The sequence below is a fragment of the Nicotiana sylvestris genome, chromosome 2 (assembly GCF_000393655.2).
Source record: "Nicotiana sylvestris chromosome 2, ASM39365v2, whole genome shotgun sequence".
In the NCBI taxonomy this organism is placed as follows: Eukaryota; Viridiplantae; Streptophyta; class Magnoliopsida; order Solanales; family Solanaceae; genus Nicotiana; species Nicotiana sylvestris.
Genome location: NC_091058.1, coordinates 97959324 through 97982606, shown reverse-complemented (window position 1 = coordinate 97982606; position 23283 = coordinate 97959324). Strand labels below are relative to the sequence as shown.

The 23283-nt window shown below is 40.1% G+C and overlaps 2 long non-coding RNA genes across 13 annotated transcripts in view; one reads left to right on the top strand and one right to left on the bottom strand.

Moving 5' to 3' along the window:
• Nucleotides 1-1764: 1764 nt before the first annotated feature.
• The window catches only part of LOC104233264 (uncharacterized), a 33189-nt gene continuing 11670 nt past the window's right edge, over nucleotides 1765-23283 (top strand). For all 10 annotated transcript variants that reach the window (XR_011405418.1, XR_011405417.1, XR_011405420.1 and 7 more), the window contains exons 1-6: nucleotides 1765-1839; nucleotides 1956-2102; nucleotides 2297-2481; nucleotides 4732-4900; nucleotides 5052-5129; nucleotides 5770-5826. This is a non-coding gene — a long non-coding RNA (uncharacterized lncRNA). The remainder of the gene's footprint in view (nucleotides 1840-1955; nucleotides 2103-2296; nucleotides 2482-4731; nucleotides 4901-5051; nucleotides 5130-5769; nucleotides 5827-23283) is intronic.
• LOC104233265 (uncharacterized) lies at nucleotides 3308-4915 on the bottom strand. Of its 3 annotated transcripts, none has more exons than XR_712593.2 (3): nucleotides 4611-4915; nucleotides 4430-4501; nucleotides 3308-4291 (listed from the first exon to the last, which is right to left on the bottom strand). It is a non-coding gene; the product is annotated as an uncharacterized lncRNA (long non-coding RNA). The 3 variants fall into 3 exon arrangements; XR_011405423.1 differs by having other exon boundaries at nucleotides 3308-3698; nucleotides 4131-4291; nucleotides 4430-4914; XR_712596.2 differs by having other exon boundaries at nucleotides 4430-4915.

The window sequence follows — 23283 nt, the reverse complement described above, 5'->3', positions numbered from 1 at the left end:
AATGATACAACGGACCGACCTACTCCAACTTCCGTAATTCTATTCCGACCCCTATATCAAAATCTACCCTATCAACTGGAAAATGCCAAAATTTCAATTTCACCAATTCAAGCATAAATCTACTCCGGACCTCCAAAACACATTCCAATCACGCTCTTAAGTCCCAAATCACCTCCCGAAGCTATCCAAACTATCGTAATTTACATCCAAGCCCTTTTTCACATAGGTCAACATCCGGTTGACTTTTCTAACTTAAGCTCACTCAAAAGAGACTAAGTGTCTCAAACCTTACCAAAACCTCTCTGAACCCGAGCCAACCAACCCGATAGCACATAATACAGCTGAACAAGGAAATAAGAAGCAGAAATGGGGAAAATGGAGCGGTAACTCATGAAACGACCGGCCGGGTCGTTACAAACCCACATAAATTCATCTAAAAAAATGAAAACAACGAAAAATTATTCAGTGTAGCATAAACTTCATCAGAAACAGTAGGTAATAAGAAATCAAAAAAAAAAAGAAAAAAAAAAGAGGAAGACCAAGAGGAATCCAGCATAAATAGAAACAAAGGGAAATCACTTGTTATTACTACTAGCCTGTTTGGCCAAGCTTCTTTTTGGCCAAATATGCTTTTTTTTTTTTTGCCAAAAGCATTTTTGGCAAAAAATTGAGGTGTTTGGCCAATCTTTTGGAAGAAAAAAAAATGCTTTTGAGGAGAATCAGAAGCAGTTTTGGAGAAGCAGAAAAAAGTAGTTTCTCTCCAAAAGCACTTTTGAGAAAAATACACTTAGAAGCAGTTTTTTAAAGCTTGGTCAAACACTAATTGCTGCTCAGAAGTACTTTTCAAACTAATTAGTCAAACACAAACTGCTTCTCACCAAAAGTACTTTTGAGAAAAACACTTTTGAAAAAAAAACACTTCTCAAAATAAGCTGATTTTTGCATCTTGGCCAAACGGGCTATAACAATCCCATTAACAAAGAAAAAGCAAAAATTGCTCTAAATTATCGTTTATTCTTTTTGTTATTTCATTGTTTACTCAATATGATGAATTATTAACTATGGAGACTGATGAATCCAAGGTGTACGGTGATATCCCTAAAACAAGTAAACTATTTGCTAAGAATTCTTTTTGTTTCTTTTTTAACGCCTTCAACGATGCAAAGTTGTACATTCAAGTGAAATGTAGGAGATTTTTCATAAATTGTGTACCAATATAAAAATACTTCTTGACGACATGAAGCAATGCTAGAATTTCCAATTAGATGTGTTAGGCACAGTGAAATTTGCCAATCCTCTTAGAAATCAATTGAAAAAGAAAATCAAGAGTACTTAGTGCTTGGTCCCAGATAGCAGCTCCTGATGAACTGCCCAGCTAGGCACAATCGCAGATTATATGTTACTTGTTAGTCCAATTAGATGTGTTATTATTGGTAAGGTAAATTCGTCATGGTACTAGCGTCGAGATGGTCAATAAGCTGTCACTTGTGATTGCTTCTCTACCTATTTTATTGAGCTTTTGTTTTCTCATGCAAATTCTAATTTCCTTGCATGTTTGTTTAATTCATGCTTTTATTTGGCGCACTTTTTTGGGACTCTAATTGTTTATGCATGTCATAATTTTATTTTTATTTCCAGTGGTTTCTACATGACATGAACCTTTCTAGGTGAGCATGATGTCGCTCTCTCTTTTAGGTTGACTTTGTATCTATTTTAGCCCCTTAGCCTTTATTTTAGCCCCTTAGCCTTTCTTCACCATTCAATTCTATCACATGATCAAGTTTTAAGAATATGGCGAGTGGCGACTGATATTAAGTAGTTGACTAGGGTACCACTGAGGTGTCCACTTATGTCAACTGAAGTTCTCCTTTGGCTCCATGAAGCTTTTCATTTGTTTCTATTATAATCTATATCGTTTAAAGGTTATATTGAGTTTAATAGTTGTACTTTTGTAGGTTTCAAATCTCAATCTTTACGGTTACATCGTTGATGCTCGTTCCAGTTCGAAACTTAGATGCTTCGATGCTAAGGAAGTTCATTCTCTGTTTGGAAAAGCGACATACTATGGACCACAAAACGTGCTTGGATTATAACGTTGTTTGGTATCTTTCTGTCTGTTTTTTTCTTATTCTAGATGTTTTTTGGGACAGTGGTGTTTCATGAATATTACCTTCCATGTGCAGATTTACATGGTTTAGTTCCGTATATGAATGTCACATATGATTGGTATATGCTGTGACATGTGACTGTTGTATGTTGGTTCATTCATTGGTATATTTGTTTTTATTTGTTGCAGATAACAATTCATGGTTCTCATCTTTCTACTTCGTCGGCTAATGGCTTCAGAAGAAGCTTCACAGAACACTAATAGTCGATTGAAGCTAGAAGTAAAGGTCATGGACATAGCGAACAACGTTGATTCTTCCAATAGAAGGCTTCCATTCTTGCACCAAATTCTTTAGCTGAAGGAACTGATACAAGGTTGGTAGGCCATTGATTAATAGCTTTCAGTTCTTGTAGTTATTGTACGTATTTATATGTTCTGTCTTTAAAGTTGAGGGTGAGAGTATAGGATGATTAAGTAGCTGTAAGATGGCAGAAACATAAGAAGAGAAAGAAGAGAAAGAAGGATAGAAGCAAGAACATTTAAATAAATACAAAGCAGATACATCAAGTGTTAAGTATTACTCCATCTGTAAACCTCTACTATTAGTTGTTACTGTTTCAATTCTATGTATACTAGCAAGAAATTGTGCGGAAGAGTAACAAACTAAAAATTGAAGCAAAACTGGACAAACTTTCACAAAAATCCGGAAGTGATGGGCAAAAAATGAAGGTAAGAAAGGAAAAGATAGGGGAAATCTTACCAGAAGTAATGAAATAGAAGCTAGAAAACAGAAATCACAAATGGAGAATTTGTGAAATGATACCCAGAAGGAAAGGGAAAATACAAGAGAGAAAGAAAGAAAATAGAGAGGGAGATCCATGTAGAACCGGCATCATCATCATCATACCCAGTATAATCCCACATATGGGGTCTGTGGAGGTTAATGTGTACGCAGACCTTACCCCTATATAGAGAGGTAGAAAGGATATTTCCGATAGACCCTAGGCTCAAGAACGTGTGGAGAGGAAGAGAAGGGAGAAGAAGAAGAAATAGGGGGAGGAAAGAAGAGACAAAGGACGATAAGACAAAGTGAGAAAATAGTAGCATCAAATAGTATCAATCAGGGAGCAACAATTCTAGCGAAAGTTAAGAAAAAAGTAAAAGTCCAGAAAAAAGTAACATGAAACAGTAACAAGCATGAAGCAACAATTTCTAGTAGTAATTCACAAAAATAGTGGACTTGATTGTCATGTACCAAATATAATAACAAACAAGAAGAAAGTATCTTTCAACTAGCAACAAGAATATTACTACTACTGGTAACCTTAGGAGAAACTCACAACTACCAGTCAACCCACCACCTTAATCGTCGATCTCCATACTTTCCTATCACTAGTCATGTCCTCGGTTAGGCGAAGCACTGACATGTCATGCCTAATCACGTCTCCCCAATACTTCTTTGGCCTACCCCTACCCTTCCTCAAGCCCGTCATGGTCCACCTCTCACACCTCCTGACCGGGGTATCCATGTCTCTCCTCCTCACATGGCCAAACCATCGCAACCTCGATTCCCGCAACTTGTCTTCCATCGCTGCCATTCTCCATATTATCATTTCTAGTCACAATTCGTTTATATGCACGATAATTTTATGGATATTACAAAAGCTACATGAAACAGACTGCTTTAAAATAAAGACCCTAAGATATCAAGAAAATACATGACAAAAGAATGAAGAAAAGAGTTAGTTCATTAGTTGCTTTGCCAATTTTCATCACCCACTCTATTCTAGTGGTTCAAGCCTTTGATGTAAGAGAAACACACACTCAAATTAACTTCTAAAAGCAATCTTTATGGCTACAATACCCTCTATTAACATGTGGCAGCTGAGAAGGGCAACACATTAACTTTTACTTTGCAAAGAGAATTTGTAAAAATCTAGTAACCCTCTTTAACTGGAATAACATGGCATAGATTAACAGGAAAAAGACGAATCACTTTGTAAAAGCAGGCAAAAAATCTCACATTCTTTTATGTCATCTCCTCCTCATCCTTGTCATATGCATCTTCTTCATCCTCATCTTCCTCGATAACAACTTTCATATTTTCAGCTTGAATCTCCTTGAGCAGCCTCGCTAGTAAACCATGGCATGACATGAGAAGTTATTTTATCCCGAATTGTTGAGCTACAAAAGAAAGAACAAAATATAACACAATATCACTCTTCTAAGTATCTATCTCTAAACATAGCAACGATTGAAATGGATGCACAGATTTTTAGATACTCAACTAAATTCAGAACGGGAAAAAGGAATAAAACTCACCAAAAATCAGAAATCATAGAGTCACCAACATACTGGAATCAAGATAGGAAATTGTTTCCACTAACCCAGAAGCTAAGACCAAAAATAGGAGAAAGAAGGAAATAACATATTAGGGATTAAGAAAAATTAGACGAAAAGGGAGAGAAAGCTGTGTAAGGGGCTGTTTGGGAAAAAAACAAACCCAAATTAGCATCCATTAGGATTAAAGGTGGAGCTGGCACTCAAATTTCACGTTGTTTGGAGATGGAAACCCAGAGCTTCACATAGATGTATTCTTTTAGCCTCCATTTGTTGTTTGGCAGGAAGAGTTCTCGAAGAAATGGGCATGGAACCTGAAGATAAGTGGAGAAAGTTTTTAACTTAACCAAAAGAGGAGAAGAAAGCTAATGAAGAGGCTCCAACAGGTTACATTCATATTAGAGCAAGAAGAAGGGGTCAAAAGCAACAGACAGCCATTGTCTCGCTGAAAGGGTATAATTTTCTTTTTCCCCTTTAGCAATTTTGTAATTATATGATTAATTTTTTTTCATTAAGATAATAATTAATTTACCATGTACTATATATATGGTAATTATTCGTTTGGAACAGTTTTCTCACTGTTTAACTTGGGGCATGATCTCAGGTGAGGAAAGAGAAAATAAGTGAAAGGATGAAGATACTGCAATCTCTTGTTCCTGGTTGTGACAAGGTGAATAACAAGGTTAGTTGAGTAATTTGACTTTTATTTGTCGCCACGTAATCTCCGCAACTTCTACGCCAGATAATTTTCGCAATTTCTGATCTATAATGTTGTCTAATTAGCTAGAACACAAATTGCTTCTAGCTTATATTTTGTGTTATAATGTGTAGATATGCATACCTATAGCAATTAATTAAATATTACCCTTATAAAATTTCGACTTTAACAAAAATTGGTGTTGCGTCTATTTTTATAATAATACATTTATTTATAAAAAAATATTATGGCCTGTGAATAGAGTTGGCCTTTTGTGGACCATCTCTTGTCTCTTTGAAAAAATCTTTCTCCGATGATATGTTCCCGGCATCTAGAGAAATCTTATTAGCGGTTGTAACTTTCACACTCTTGAATAATGTGATACTAAATTGCTACGAATCTTTCTTCATTTGTATACTCTCACCTGAAAAAAAATCTATTGTATGCTTAAATTGTTATCCTAGAAGAAGTCTAATGACCCACCATTAGCTGAAAATAGATTTGTAGGTGCTTCATCTAAAATGTACTTGATAAATGCCTTTAAAAAATATTTTTCCCGTAAATTATCGCATATGTTTCCTCTGTTCAGCTAGAATTTAATGGCTATGCATTTCCGATTTCCCAGGCTCTTGAGAGTGAAATTTGCTCTAGGAGGAAAGTGAAAACAGTACTGCTACACCAGGTAATTTTCGCAACTTTTGATCTATAATATTGTCTATTTAGCTACAACTCAAATTGCTTCTACCTTATATTTTGTGTTATACTGTGTAGATATGTGTACCTATAGCAATAAATTAATGTTACCCTTATAAAATTCCGACATTAACAAAAAACCTATATAAAATGCGTGCAAGTCAGATGTTTACTAACAAAAGAAAGATGAATAAGACCAAATTGAGCACACGATAGGCCAGCCATATCTTCGTGCCGAAACCTTAGGCGACGTATCGTATACAGAGAAATGCCACCTGAAAAAGGCAGCACTTCTAAAGCGAGGTCGGGCTGAATATGCTGCAAGAAAGTGTCGTCTCTTTAAATGAAAACACATTAAAGGAAAAATACAGAAAAGTTCTTTATTTATCTAAATGAAATAACCCCGGCAAACTTGAAAGAGTAAACAATTTTAACAGTAGTGAGTAGTTGCTAGAAATCTTATATATCTGTAAGATAGTTTGTTATTGGCAAGTTGGAAGTGGGAGGTTTCTTACTCGTACCGTGTCTGTTAGCCTCAGAACTTATCATAATGAAATAGCGCATAACAGGCACGAGATTGACTCAACAGGTACGAGTTTATCTCAACAGGCACGAGTTTGTCTCAACAGGCACGAGACTGACTCAACAGACACGAGATTAACTCAACAGGCACGAGATCCTAGAGTTAATTATTTATTTGAATTTTAAATTCAAAATTTGAATAAATAGTCGTGTCTGTTTGTGAAACAAGACATCCTATCAGAAAGGGTCTGTTGGTTGCCTATAAATACACAAGAATTCCAACGAAGTGGATATAGAAAATCACAAGTGTTACTGCAGGCTTTGTTGTATCCTGAAGAGAATCGTTTTGTATTTTCCCTAAATTAGTATACAGGCGATAACTCTTTAAGGACAGTTGATTTTCACGCCTCAAAGCCAATTTGATTATTTTATTTCTAACAATCTTAAAGAGTTATTCTGCTATGGAGAAATTGATGTCTGTTGTTGAGAATCCGAAGGAGTTCATCAAACTTGATCGCTTTTGTCACACCTCCTTTTTACGCACCCGCGAGGGCGCAAGGGAGTTTTTTCCAATTAAAGGACGATCGAGACGGGATTGGTTTATTTATTTCAGAGTCGCCACTTGGGAGATTTAGGGTGTCCCAAGTCACCAATTTTAATCCCGAATCGAGGAAAAGAATGACTCTATATTATAGTCTGTGTACCAGAAATCCGGATAAGGAATTCTGTTAACCCGGGAGAAGGTGTTAGGCATTCCCGAGTTCCGTGGTTCTAGCACGGTCGCTCAACTGTTATATTCGACTTATTTATCTGATTTTAAATACAATTATGAACCATGTGCCAACTTTATCTTTTTACCGCTTTATCATTATTATTTTAAGGAATGTGAACATCGCTTAAAACATGTCTTTGGACTGCGTCACATGAAATGCACCCGCAATCCGGAACATATTTTATTTGACGTTTTGGGATTTGGATTTGGGTCGCATGAAATGCACACCCAAGTTTAAGAAAGTAGATTATTAAACACGCGCCTAAAGAGACTATCGTGTTATTATTTTGGGAAGGCCACGAAATTCGCTAAGCGGCCCTCCTGAATTCTAAGTAAATTTAAAACAAGTATTTACTGAGGGCCCCGCAATTTGCATTTTTTGTTTGTCGAGGCTCGTCCCATTTATTATTTTAAAAATGAATTTGCAACGTCATGGAAATGCATCTCAGACCACGTCACAGTCAATGTACCCGTGATTAGAGATACATTTCGATTTCGTTGAGATTTGGATTTGGGTCACATAAATGTGCACCCGAGTTTAGGGAGATAACATTATTAAAGGCGCGCCTAAAGCAACTAGCGCATTATTATTTTAGGAAAGCCGTAAAATTCGCTAAACGGCCCGTCCCGGAATCTAAGTATTTAACACATATTTTTTGTGAGGGCTCCGCAATCTGTGCATTTTTATTTGGCGAAGCTTGTCTCGTTTTTTTTCTTTTAAGGGGCAAACTTAAAACAGCTACGATTTTCTACTAGTGAAGCCATTCGAGATTAAACAAAAATACAACAATTTTAATAGATAATAATATCCATGGTAAAAATGAAGAGCAATTCAACAAAAAGCCGATACACAAGCAGTGCATAAGAAATCCATATCATTTCATTCCATTTAGGCAAATATCACGAGTTTAGAAATGCGTATGCACCTGTTTGAAGCAAGAACAACAACCAACTGGACCGACAACTGTCGGACACCTCTCCAATAACAGAACGACGGAACCTCGACGTCAAGCTCAACGTACCGGACCTCGACGAACCTAAGACGACCTCGATGGAAATAGAAAGCTTGGACCAAAAACTGTTGCTGCTGCTGGATTTTTCCGGCGCAGCACCTGGTACGTGAAGCTGCAGCAGAAGGAGTCGTTTGGTTGTGAGGAAAAGGCAACTATGGAGGGAGCTGGTGGCGCGAGACAGCAGCGCAGTCACAGCTACTGTTCGATGGCGAAACCACTGGTTTTTCCGATGGTGTTCACTGGTTGTTTGATTGTCGACTCGGATGAGGGAGTGAAGGACGAGAGGGATGACAAGAGGGGGAGCTGGGGGCGAGGGCTGGTTGTTTGTTAGCGGTTCAGGCGTTGGGTGTGCAGGTCGGAAGTGGTATTGGGACGGTGTTTGGGTGGTGATGTTTGCTGATTATCATTCGACGTGAGGGAAGAGGGTCGGGGATAGTGACGACGATGGAGTTGAGGCTGGTAGCGGGCAGTAGGTTGACGGAGCAGGAGGTCGTCGGAACAGGTGGTCGATGGGGGAGTTCCGCTGGTTTGGGTGGTGGTTATGGCGTGGAGGTGACGGGTTGTTTGGTCGTTGATGGAAAATGACGACGAGGGGGGCTGGTTGCTCGGTGGTGAAGAACGTGAGGCAGTAGGGGTTTTGGAGTAGGTCTGGTTGCGACAGTAGGGGTGGGTTTCACGGAGGAAGAAGGCGATGGGCTAGTAGTTTGGGCAGTAGGGTTCGTTTATGGTGGTTTCACAGTGGGGACGAGGGTGATGGAGGTGGTGCTTGGTTGGTTTTGCTGGTTTTGGGTCAGTAAGGTTTGGTTCCGGAAGAAGAAGCATCAACAGTCCTCTTTTCAATTTTTTTTCAAAATCCTCCCTTTAACCCTTGCTATGTCCGTGTATTTTAGTATCCTTGCCCAGAGAAATGAGCCTCACGCATGGTGGGGTTCGAGACTTGTGTCCCCCACGCGTGGTGGGGTTCCCCATGTGTCATGGACTCGGTTTATTATGGGCTAGGTCCAAAAATTAGGCCTAAAACGGGGTAGTTTGAACCCGAATATTATTCTTTTGCCCGGACCCGAGAAATAGGAACACAACGTTGCTCAACTAGTCCTATATAAGCAAAATAACTAACAAAAATAAGACTAATATTTAAACAAACTATATCTTTTTAAGTATATTTTTCAAGATTTAAAATAGCTACAAAATATTAATAAAACTAATTTTTTGTAATTTTCGTTTTTATATAAAGATAAAATATAAAGTAGTATTTTTGTATTTTTCAAAAATTAAAATGACTACAAAACATTAATAGAACTATATTTTTTGGTTATTTTCGAAATTATATAAAGTACAAAACAAAGTGCAATTTTTGTATTTTTCCAAATTTATGAGAAATACATAAACTAAAATTTATATATATATTTTTTGTAATTTTTCTTTTTGTAACGAAATAAAGCAAAAAATAGTCAAAATAGGTATATTAGACCTAAATTACATATTTATGCTAAAAAATGTGAAAATTCTCGGGGAGGGTCAAAAATCCGGTGTCTACAGCTGCCCCTCTTTGACTGGAAACACGAAGAGTTTTCCGACAAAGAACGACTAGACATGTTTTTGACCCGACCATTACTTGGACGGACTACACTAAGGAAAGGGAGGGAATGTGACCGAGCCCTGGTATCTGAGCTGCCTACATATCCTTGGTTATACAGGAATCAGGCCACGTGTAGTTCGGAAATGAGAGATATGGTAAAGTGTACCGAGGTGAAAAGCCGATCGAGGTGCCGTTCGGTTGAGGTTCCGGTCCGCGGTCCTGTCATTACAACAAAAAATGAAAACTGAAAAAGACTAACTAAGCCTATCAGCTACTAGTTACAAGGATTCCTATCTTCAAGTCTTCTGAAACTTGGTCTTGAGTCTTGAATGGTGCTTCATACAGACTTTGGATTTGAACCTTGATACTTGCCAGTTGTAGGCGCTAGTTCTTGAGCAGATCACATCTGTTCTCCACTTCCGTGCTTTGGATTCATTCATTTTTCTTTTTTTCTTCTTTTTTTTTTTGTTTTTTTTTGTGACCAGCTTTTGTTGATCAGCTCTGACTGTTGACTCGTATTCTTGAGGCTCTGCTATTTCTAACTTGGATTGAATGCTGGGGTTTTCTGTTGTAGCCTTCTGCTTTATTGATTCTAAGTGTGCTCCTTTCTCATATGAGCGGGCTTTTGGCTTCAATACTTCAATTGTATTCCCTTATTCTCCAGGTGGGCGCCTGATTTCTATTTCTTTTCTTTATCCTTGTTCTCCAGGTGGACGCCTGATTTCTTCCTTTCTTTGCCCTTATTCTCCAGGTGGACGCCTGATTTTTCTTTGCTTTGTCCTTGTTCTCCAGGTGGACGCCTGATTTCTTCTTTTCTTGTCCTTGTTCTCCAGGTGGACGCCTGATTTCTTCTTTTCTTCGACATACAACAAACTCCGTTCTACAGGCGGGTCTCCTATTGGTAAGATTAAACTTAGGAAGTGCGTCTCCTATGGTGAAACTAAACTGAGGAAGTGCGTCTCCTATTGGTAATGACATGCCTGCATTTATACTTGTGGGCGACCTAGAATATGGAATGAACAGACAAAATGTATTCCCGCATTATACTGGTGGGCGACCTAGAACTGAAATGTATTCCCGCATTATACTGGTGGGCGACCTAGAACTTAAATGTATTCCCGCATTATACTGGTGGGCGACCTAGAACTTAAATGTATTCCCGCATTATACTGGTGGGCGACCTAGAACTTAAATGTATTCTCGCATTATACTGGTGGGCGACCTAGAACTTAAATGTATTCCCGCATTATACTGGTGGGCGACCTAGAACTTAAATGTATTCCCGCATTATACTGGTGGGCGACCTAGAACTTAAATGTATTCCCGCATTTTACTGGTGGGCGACCTAGAACTTAAATGTATTCCCGCATTATACTGGTGGGCGACCTAGAACTTAAATGTATTCCCGCATTATACTGGTGGGCGACCTAGAACTTAAATGTATTCCCGCATTATACTGGTGGGCGACCTAGAACTTAAATGTATTCCCGCATTATACTGGTGGGCGACCTAGAACTTAAATGTATTCCCGCATTTTACTGGTGGGCGACCTAGAACTTAAATGTATTCCCGCATTATACTGGTGGGCGACCTAGAACTTAAATGTATTCCCGCATTATACTGGTGGGCGACCTAGAACTTAAATGTATTCCCGCATTTTACTGGTGGGCGACCTAGAACTTAAATGTATTCCCGCATTATACTGGTGGGCGACCTAGAACTTAAATGTATTCCCGCATTATACTGGTGGGCGACCTAGAACTTAAATGTATTCCCGCATTATACTGGTGGGCGACCTAGAACTTAAATGTATTCCCGCATTATACTGGTGGGCGACCTAGAACTTAAATGTATTCCCGCATTATACTGGTGGGCGACCTAGAACTTAAATGTATTCCCGCATTTTACTGGTGGGCGACCTAGAACTTAAAAGTATTCCCGCATTTTACTGGTGGGCGACCTAGAACTTAAAAGTATTCCCGCATTTTACTGGTGGGCGACCTAGAACTTAAATGTATTCCCGCATTTTACTGGTGGGCGACCTAGAACTTAAAAGTATTCCCGCATTTTACTGGTGGGCGACCTAGAACTTAAAAGTATTCCCGCATTTTACTGGTGGGCGACCTAGAACTTAAAAGTATTCCCGCATTTTACTGGTGGGCGACCTAGAACTTAAAAGTATTCCCGCATTTTACTGGTGGGCGACCTAGAACTTAAAAGTATTCCCGCATTTTACTGGTGGGCGACCTAGAACTTAAAAGTATTCCCGCATTTTACTGGTAGGCGACCTAGAACTGAAAAGTATTCCCGCATTTTACTGGCGGGCGACCTAGAACTTAAATGTATTCCCGCATTATACTGGTGGGCGACCTAGAACTTAAATGTATTCCCGCATTATACTGGTGGGCGACCTAGAACTTAAATGTATTCCTGCATTATACTGGTGGGCGACCTAGAACTTAAATGTATTCCCGCATTTATACTGGTGGGCGACCTAGAACTTAAATGTATTCCCGCATTATACTGGTGGGCAACCTAGAACTTAAATGTATTCCCGCATTATACTGGTGGGCGACCTAGAACTTAAATGTATTCCCGCATTATACTGGTGGGTGACCTAGAACTTAAATGAAAGGACAGACATGTATGCCTCTGTTATATGGGCGGACTCACAACTTCAATACTAACTTAGGAGGAAATGCATCTCCTATGGGTAGTAGGAACTTTATCCTATTCGAGGGCGGACGAACCTAAAATATCCTATTCGAGGGCGGACGAACCCAAAATATCCTATTCGAGGGCGGACGAACCCAAAATATCCTATTCGAGGGCGGACGAACCCAAAATATCCTATTCGAGGGCGGACGAACCCAAAATATCCTATTCGAGGGCGGACGAACCCAAAATATCCTATTCGAGGGCGGACGAACCCAAAATATCCTATTCGAGGGCGGATGAACCCCAAATATCCTCTTCGAGGGCGGATGAACCCGACATATCCTGTTCGAGGGCGGATGAACCCGACATATCCTATTCGGGGGCGGATGAACCCAAAATATCCTGTTCGAGGGCGGATGAACCCGACATATCCTATTCGAGGGCGGATGAACCCGACATATCCTATTTGAGGGCGGATGAACCCGACATATCCTGTTCGAGGGCGAATGAACCCGACATATCCTGTTCGAGGGCGGATGAACCCGACATATCCTGTTGGAGGGCGGATGAACCCAAAATATCCTATTCGAGGGCGGATGAAGCCAAAATATCCTATTCGAGGGCGGATGAACCCGACATATCCTGTTTGAGGGCGGATGAACCCGACATATCCTATTCGAGGGCGGATGAACCCAAAATATCCTATTCGAGGGCGGATGAACCCAAAATATCCTATTCGAGGGCGGATGAACCCAAAATATCCTATTCGAGGGCGGATGAACCCAAAATATCCTGTTCGAGGGCGGATGAACCCGACATATCCTGTTCGAGGGCGGATGAACCCGACATATCCTATTCGAGGGCGGATGAACCCGACATATCCTGTTCGAGGGCGGATGAACCCGACATATCCTGTTTGAGGGCGGATGAACCCAACATATCCTGTTAGAGGGCGGATGAACCCAACATATTCTATTTGAGGGCGGATGAACCCGACATATCCTGTTTGAGGGCGGATGAACCCGACATATCCTGTTTGAGGGCGGATGAACCCGACATATCCTGTTTGAGGGCGGATGAACCCAACATATCCTATTCGAGGGCGGATGAACCCGACATATCCTGTTCGAGGGCGGATGAACCCGACATATCCTGTTTGAGGGCGGATGAACCCGACATATCCTGTTTGAGGGCGGATGAACCCGACATATCCTGTTTGAGGGCGGATGAACCCAAAATATCCTATTCAAGGGCGGATGAACCCAAAATATCCTATTTGAGGGCGGATGAACCCGACATATCCTGTTTGAGGGCGGATGAACCCAAAATATCCTGTTCGAGGGCGGATGAACCCGACATATCCTGTTCGAGGGCGGATGAACCCGACATATCCTGTTCGAGGGCGGATGAACCCGACATATCCTGTTCGAGGGCGGATGAACCCGACATATCCTGTTCGAGGGCGGATGAACCCGACATATCCTGTTCGAGGGCGGATGAACCCGACATATCCTGTTCGAGGGCGGATGAACCCGACATATCCTGTTCGAGGGCGGATGAACCCGACATATCCTGTTCGAGGGCGGATGAACCCGACATATCCTGTTCGAGGGCGGATGAACCCGACATATCCTCTTCGAGGGCGGATGAACCCGACATATCCTCTTCGAGGGCGGATGAACCCGACATATCCTGTTCGAGGGCGGATGAACCCGACATATCCTGTTGGAGGGCGGATGAACCCAACATATCCTATTTGAGGGCGGATGAACCCGACATATCCTATTTGAGGGCGGATGAACCCGACATATCCTTTTTGAGGGCGGATGAACCCGACATATCCTTTTTTAGGGCGGATGAACCCGACATATCCTGTTTGAGGGCGGATGAACCCGACATATCCTATCTGAGGGTGGATGAACCCAACATATACTGTTTGAGGGCGGATGAACCCAACATATCCTATTCGAGGGCGGATGAACCCGACATATCCTGTTTGAGGGCGGATAAATCCGACATATCCTATTCGAGGGCGGATGAACCCGACATATCCTGTTCGAGGGCGGATGAACCCGACATATCCTATTCGAGGGCGGATGAACCCGACATATCCTATTCGAGGGCGGATGAACCCGACATATCCTATTCGAGGGCGGATGAGCCCAAAATATCCTATTCGAGGGCGGATGAACCCAAAATATCCTATTCGAGGGCGGATGAACCCGACATATCCTTAAGACTTGAAGATGTCTTACCTTGAATACTTGTTGGGGATTGGGATGAATTTTCCCTTTCTACCTTCCCCATTTATTTTTTATTTTTTATTATTATTCTTTTTTTTATCATTATTATTATTAGTTTCTTCCTTTTAAGACTAACTCCTTTGAGACTTGTTTTGCCTTAACCTGAAAGGAACCGCTGAGGATACCGATTTTCACCAAACTTGTGTTGGACTCCTCAAACCTGCTAGGGATAACACTGTTGGGATTATTTACTTACCTGTTGGGGGGTAAAACGTTATCAGCTGGGGATAACGCTATCGTGGATAATACTGCTGGGGAATTCTGATTCCTTCAGAACCAGTGCTTCACTGAGCTCAAGTTTCATCCATTTGCTGTTGGGGCAAAACTGGTTCTAAGACCATTTCCCTTGAGGCTGCCGTTATCTTTATTCCTCCCCGAATGGGTATCTGACTTTCAGAAAATTTTCTAAACGAAAAGAAAATTTTCTGCCCCAGTTTGATAATCCCTTGTGGCATGCATTTCTGTCATCAATGCCACTTCATTTACCTGTTAGTTTAAAACACGGTGGTTGGTTGTGATACTCCCACTGGGATGGCTTTCCCTTTCTCCTTCCTTGCTCTGCGTTCCACAACTTGTTGGGGATGATATTGTGTGCTGGGGATAATCCCTTCCTGCTGGGGATATCCCTCTTCTTTTGTGGCATAGCTCGGAAACTGGCATTTTCCCGACCTTTTAGTCTAGTATGGATTTCGCCAAATCATGCTCACTGCTCTCCTTGCTCTGTTCATGGGCCTTGGCCTTGAGGTTTATAACCTTGGTTTTGGCAAGGATATCTCTCTTGACGCTCGTCAATCCTTTTGTCAATTCCCTTTGCTGGGGATATTTTTTTTGACACTGGCCTCGCGCTTGTTCTTCGCTGACTATACCATTTGGATATACTAGTCAGATCTCATCTTGGAAAGCTGATGGCATATTTTGCAGTCATTTCATACTTGTTCTGACCGGACAGACTCTATTGGGGAATTTTTTATGAAAGGAGAAAGATAAAAGAAACAAAATAAAAGACAAAGGAAACGATGACTCTTTTACAAAAGAAACTATAAATAAAAATATATCAAATGCAGATACCGACTTTAATGGCCATGACATGCGTATGTGGCCTATCCTTTACCGTCAATCATCTTTCAAGATCTTCAATTGGTGATTCCCCATCTGATTCTTAATCTTATTCGACTTGTAGTGCCCGAAGGGTTTTCACTATCAAGTCTCTCTCATTTTTGGTTTTCTCTCAGCTTTCATCGCCTTATGGTGCCTGTGAAGGTTTTCACCGATAAGACTCTCTTATTTGTATCACTTTCCAGCTGGGGATTTGGAGTGTCGCCGGTATGACTCTTTCTGCTGGGGATTAGAGTCCTTTCTGCTGTGGAACAGAATGTTATGTTCGCCGGTAAGACTCTTCATTTGTCTGACTTGGCATCTTTTGAAGACTGGTCAGAAGGTCTTTCTTTGGACGTAATGTGGGTTTTGGATAGGGCTAGAAAAAAAGGGTATTAAAGGCTCAAAAAATGCATTAATTTTGGGTTATTAATTACAACCTTCGGAATTAGATTTATTTACAACAAACGCAACCTTTGCCCCAGTTTCTTGCTTGGGGATATTTTACTTGATTGATTTATATTTTTTCAAAACTATGACCGAGCCGTGAAGCGCCTACGTATCCTCTTTGAGGAATCAGGTCAAACGTAGTTCCCAATTCCTCTTTTTCATTTGATTTTCTTTTTTTCTTTGTTATCAATTTTCTTTTCTTTTCTTTTCTTTTTTTTTTCTCTTTTTTTCGTTGTTGTTTTCTTTCTTTCTCTCTTTTTTTCTTCGTTGCTATTGATTCCGAACGAGGGGTATGAAAGAAAAATAAATAAGGCTCAAAAGGGGTAACGAAGGATAAAGTGTTTAGGTAGCAGAACAAAATGCCTTCGTCATTCCAGTCTTCAAAACATGCCAAATGCAAACAACACAATTAAACAAAGATTTGCAGTCTCTTCCGATGGTGCTGGGCTTTGACAATTATGTTAAACATTTGCTTTTCCTTTGTCATTTCTAAAGCACCGTTGGGCGACACTCTCATTATCATGAACGACCCTCATGCCAATTTGGCGAATCTTGCTTTTAACGGTTTTTATTCATATTTTACTTGCCCCAGTTCCACATGACTCGAGCTCTGAATAATCTCAACTGTCCTTATTTTCTTTAAATGCTTTGATCACCTTCCCGGGGTTTTATGATTAACTTTAAAGACTAAGCCCGAATTGTGTGCGCATGTCATGTCACTAGAATCGGCGCTGAACAAAATGACAAAAGGACAAAACAAAAAAGATGACGGGAAATAACAAAAGACCGGCTTTGTATTAGACTACCGGTGAATTGAATAACCAAACAAAACAAACCCGAACAAAACCCAAAAAACAAACTGGACAAAACTTACACAAACCGCTATGACAAAACGGAAAGATAAGCGGAAAGATATTGACACAAAACAATATCCGAATTACAATCCTAATAATCCGAACAAACAGAAATGACAACAAAATAAGCCACCACAAGTTTCTCTCTTGCTGACCAAGGAACGGAGCGTCCTCCCATTCTATCAAGACTGGCATCTTAGCCACTGAGCTTTGCATTAGTAATGTCAAGACCATTGCCAGCTTCAATATCATCAACCTCCGTCAACAAGTTCCCAAATAGGATTTGAGTGCTTCTGTTATCAGGCCTGATCCCCGCAGAGTGTGTATCATGGGATACCAGTAAAGGATTCTGCGCGATGTTTTGGGTGTCATTGTCCGGCTACCACAAACCAACCACCTTCTTTCTTTGTGAAACCAACAGGTTGGAACGGACTCAGCCAGTCCTCATTATTAACAACATTTTTTTTCGATTTTCTTTTTTTTTTCTTTTTTCCGATTTCTTTCTTTTTCTTTTTCTTTTTCTTTTTTTTGTGTTGTGGTCGAATCTTATGGAGATTGCCTACGTATCATGACCCCGCATGAATCAGACCTTGCGTAGTTCGGACCAATAAAAGATAAACAATAATGAACATTTTTTATTTTCATTTTTCATATTAAAACAAACTGGGTTTCAAAGGTTTAAAGATGACCTACAAACTTGAAAATCAAACAACCCGCATATTTTAATCAAAAGATTTACACAAACTCAAAAACAAATGGCCAGTTTCCTTTCCCCATTTGACAAATGCAACCGAACGGTTATAAATAACCGGGGAGGATTATTTTATGATACTTTACAAACTTGTCCGTTCTTTTACGAAAACAACCTTTCGACAACTGAAAGATACTCTAAGGCTATTTCGGCAAGAACGGTTTAAGACGCGGCCGAAGCTGGCTCGGCTTATTTTGACCTAAAATCCAAACGGTATTCACCTGACCGCTGACTCTTTGTTTTTTTTCTTTTCAAATTGCAATAAAAACCTGGTGTTGCAAACACGGCCCTTCAGCGCCTCGGGGACGAAGATTTTTAAGGCTGTGTGGGTCCATATCTCAAAATGACCCAAAGGCGGCTGTTTATGCCAAATCAGCCTTCCGGCGTCCCTTTCGGGAACATTTGGCTATTTATGACAAAACAGCATCACCTGACTTATTTATAACTCTTTTTTATCGTTTTTCAAATTAGAAAAGTCAATATTGCAAACACGGCCTTTCAACGTCTCGGGGACGAAGATTTTTAGGCTGTGGGGGTCAACTGGACCAAGTCTTAAAAAATGACCCAAAGGTGGCTGTTTATGCAAAGTCAGCCTTCCGGCGTCCCTTTCGGGAACATTCGTCTATTTATGACAAAACACATCACTTGACTTATTTATAACTCTTTTTATCGTTTTTCAAATTAGAAAAAGTCAATATTGCAAACACGGCCTTTCAACGTCTCGGGGACGAAGATTTTTAGGCTGTGGGGGTCAACTGGACCAAGTCTTAAAAATGACCCAGTTTATGCAAAGTCAGCCTTCCGGCGTCCCTTTCGGGAACATTCGGCTATTTATGACAAAACAGCATCACCAAAATTTGACATATATTTTTTTTATTATTTGTTTGTTTTTGGTGTTTTTTTTTAGCAAAAGGTGGGGTTGGACCCGATGAGGGTTGCCTACGTATCTCACATCCGGTGAGAATCAAACCCGCGTAGTTCGGGCGAATAAACTATTTTTGAGAAGACCCGTTTCCATTTTCTATTCTTTTTTTTTATATATATATATATAACAAACAAGCAAACTAACTAACGTAAAACCTAAAACATTCCTTCTTTTTTCATTTGTTTTTCTTATTCTAAAGAAAATGTTTTTTTTTTGGAATTTTTACCTTTAATAAAAGAAATGCTTAAAAAAAATATTTTTTGAATTTTGAATTTTCTTTTCAATCTTGAAGGAAGAAGGAAAGTATTTTCGGATTTTTCTTTATATATATATATATATATATATATTTTAAATAATTAAAAAGACTTTCTAAAGAAGTTAATAATAGAAAATATTTTTGGATTTTTTTGTTTTGAAAATTGGGGGTCTAAAAACTTTTCTAGACCTTTGGCAAAACAAATATTTTTGCAACAAGTAAAGACATATATATATTTTTTTTAAAATAAAAAAACTTTTGGATTTATATATATATATATACTTGCGACAAATAATGAAAGACTCTTTTTTTTTTTTTTGCATTTTGATAAGCAAATAAATAATAAAAACCCCATTTTTAAAAATAAGACTCTTTTTTTCATTTTCATTTTCATGGCAAATGACAAACTATATATCTTTTCTCCTTTTTTTTGAAAAACAAAACAGAGCGACGACTTTTTTTTCCTTTGCTTTTAGTAAAACAGACTAATAAGACATTTTTTCCGTTTTCTCAAAATTTCGGCAGAGTTTTGATACTACTCGGACATTGGTTTTTTTCTTCTAAAAATAAGTAGTTATATCTCTACACTGTCACTTTCTCATCTTTTTCACTATTTTCTAATTCGTGGAAAATGATGACAACATACAAAATCTTTTTGAATTTTCATGGTTTTTTTTCTTTTTTTTCATATATATATATATATATATATATATATATATATATATTAATTTATTATTATTTTCAAAATGTGGCATGAGAGACATAAGGACTTCCAAGACATCTTGGACTCCGCGAATGTTCCCCATGCGCTTTTTCCAAAATATGAAGCATGGGGGACATAGGGAATTCCAAGATTTCTTGGATTCCACAAATGTTCTCCTCGTGCTTTTCCCCAAAAATGAAAGCGTGGGGGACACAGGGAATTCCAAGACTTCTTGGATTCCACAAATGTTCCCCATGTGCTTTTTCCCAAAAATGAAGCGTGGGGGACATAGGGAATACCAAGGCTTCTTGGATTCCACAAATGTTCCCCATGCTTTGATTAGAATAACATCAGGCTGGAAATGACCAAATGACCCTTTCGCCCTTGAATAAATACAACATGTAGCACATATGATGCCAAAAGATGGTCTATTATCTTCAGGTTGCTTGGCCTAGACGGACCCAACCCCTGTGTTGAGTCCCCTAAGTCAAATGCACATGATGCAAATAAACGTTCCTACTAGGGATCCGGCATGAAGCTGAGTTATTCTAGGTTCAGAACCTGGGTGTTTGTTCTAGACCTGGCTTACCCGAGCGGACAGCTCGAGCCGAGGGGGGGCAGCGTACCGGGAATACAGAAGCTTCACCGGCTTAGCAACTTGTCCGAACCTCGTTCTAAATTAGGATTTGACACTATACAGAAAAGAAGTCGTACGAAGTACACCCTTCTTCATGATTTAGAAGACTCAGAAAGGATATGGGTTTCAGCACAGTTTATATACAGTTCACGTAATATCAAAGCGGTAAAAGGCAACCAATTAGCACATTAAGCACAGATCATGTAACAAAATCAGATAAAGCTGAACATAACAATTTATTCTAAGCTCGAATTTCTAACCCTGAACCAGTGGTTCTGGGTTTTTAATCCCCAGCAGAGTCGCCAGAGCTGTCACACCTCCTTTTTACGCACCCGCGAGGGCGCAAGAGAGTTTTTTCCAATTAAAGGACAATCGAAATGGGATTGGTTTATTTATTTCAGAGTCGCCACTTGGGAGATTTAGGGTGTCCCAAGTCACCAATTTTAATCCCGAATCGAGGAAAAGAATGACTCTATATTATAGTCTGCGTACCAGAAATCCGGATAAGGAATTCTGTTAACCCGGGAGAAGGTGTTAGGCATTCCCGAGTTCCGTGGTTCTAGCACGGTCGCTCAACTGTTATATTCGACTTATTTATCTGATTTTAAATACAATTATGAACCATGTGCCAACTTTATCTTTTTACCGCTTTATCATTATCATTTTAAGGAATGTGAACATCGCTTAAAACATGTCTTTGGACTGCGTCATATGAAATGCACCCGCAATCCGGAACATATTTTATTTGACGTTTTGGGATTTGGATTTGGGTTGCATGAAATGCACACCCAAGTTTAAGGAAGTAGATTATTAAACACGCGCCTAAAGAGACTATCGTATTATTATTTTGGGAAGGCCACGAAATTCGCTAAACGGCCCTCCTGAATTCTAAGTAAATTTAAAACAAGTATTTACTTAGGGCCCCGCAATTTGCATTTTTTGTTTGTCGAGGCTCGTCCCATTTATTATTTTAAAAATGAATTTGCAACGTCATGGAAATGCATCTCAGACCACGTCACAGTCAATGTACCCGTGATTAGAGATACATTTCGATTTCGTTGAGATTTGGATTTGGGTCACATAAATGTGCACCCGAGTTTAGGGAGATAACATTATTAAAGGCGCGCCTAAAGCAACTAGCGCATTATTATTTTGGGAAAGCCGTAAAATTCGCTAAACGGCCCGTCCCGGAATCTAAGTATTTAACACATATTTTTTGTGAGGGCTCCGCAATCTGTGCATTTTTATTTGGCGAAGCTTGTCTCGTTTTTTTTCTTTTAAGGGGCAAACTTAAAACAACTACGATTTTCTACTAGTGAAGCCATTCAAGATTAAACAAAAATACAACAATTTTAATAGATAATAATATCCATGGTAAAAATGAAGAGCAATTCAACAAAAAGCCGATACACAAGCAGTGCATAAGAAATCCATATCATTTCATTCCATTTAGGCAAATATCACGAGTTTAGAAATGCGTATGCACCTGTTTGAAGCAAGAACAACAACCAACTGGACCGACAACTGTCGGACACCTCTCCAATAACAGAACGACGGAACCTCGACGTCAAGCTCAACGTACCGGACCTCGACGAACCTAAGACGACCTCGATGGAAATAGAAAGCTTGGACCAAAAACTGTTGCTGCTGCTGGATTTTTCCGGCGCAGCACCTGGTACGTGAAGCTGCAGCAGAAGGAGTCGTTTGGTTGTGAGGAAAAGGCAACTATGGAGGGAGCTGGTGGCGCGAGGCAGCAACGCAGTCACAGCTACTGTTCGATGGCGAAACCACTGGTTTTTCCGATGGTGTTCACTGGTTGTTTGATTGTCGACTCGGATGAGGGAGTGAAGGACGAGAGGGATGACGAGAGGGGGAGCTGGACGAAACGGAGGGAGCTGGGGGCGAGGGCTGGTTGTTTGTTAGCGGTTCAGGCGTTGGGGGTGCTGGTCGGAGGTGGTATTGGGACGGTGTTTGGGTGGTGATGTTTGCTGGTTATCTTTCGACGTGAGGGAAGAGGGTCGGGGATAGTGACGACGATGGAGTTGAGGCTGGTAGTGGGCAGTAGGTTGACGGAGCAGGAGGTCGTCGGAATAGGTGGTCGATGGGGGAGTTCCGCTGGTTTGGGTGGTGGTTATGGCGTGGAGGTGACGGGTTGTTTGGTCGTTGATGGAAAATGACGACGAGGGGGGCTGGTTGCTCGGTGGTGAAGAACGTGAGGCAGTAGGGGTTTTGGAGTAGGTCTGGTTGCGACAGTAGGGGTGGGTTTCACGGAGGAAGAAGGTGATGGGCTAGTAGTTTGGGCAGTAGGGTTCGTTTATGGTGGTTTCACAGTGGGGACGAGGGTGATGGAGGTGGTGCTTGGTTGTTTTGCTGGTTTTGGGTCAGTAGGGTTTGGTTCCGGAAGAAGAAGCATCAACAGTCCTCTTTTCAATTTTTTTTCAAAATCCTCCCTTTAACCCTTGCTATGTCCGTGTATTTTAGTATCCTTGCCCAGAGAAATGAGCCCCACGCGTGGTGGGGTTCGAAACTTGTGTCCCCCACGCGTGGTGGGGTTCCCCATGTGTCATGGACTCGGTTTATTATGGGCTAGGTCCGAAAATTAGGCCTAAAACCGGGTAGTTTGAACCCGAATATTATTCTTTTGCCCGGACCCGAGAAATAGGAACACGACGTTGCTCAACTAGTCCTATGTAAGCAAAATAACTAACAAAAATAAGACTAATATTTAAACAAACTATATCTTTTTAAGTATATTTTTCAAGATTTAAAATAGCTACAAAATATTAATAAAACTATTTTTTTTGTAATTTTCGTTTTTATATAAAGATAAAATATAAAGTAGTATTTTTGTATTTTTCAAAAATTAAAATGACTACAAAACATTAATAGAACTATATTTTTTGATTATTTTCGAAATTATATAAAGTA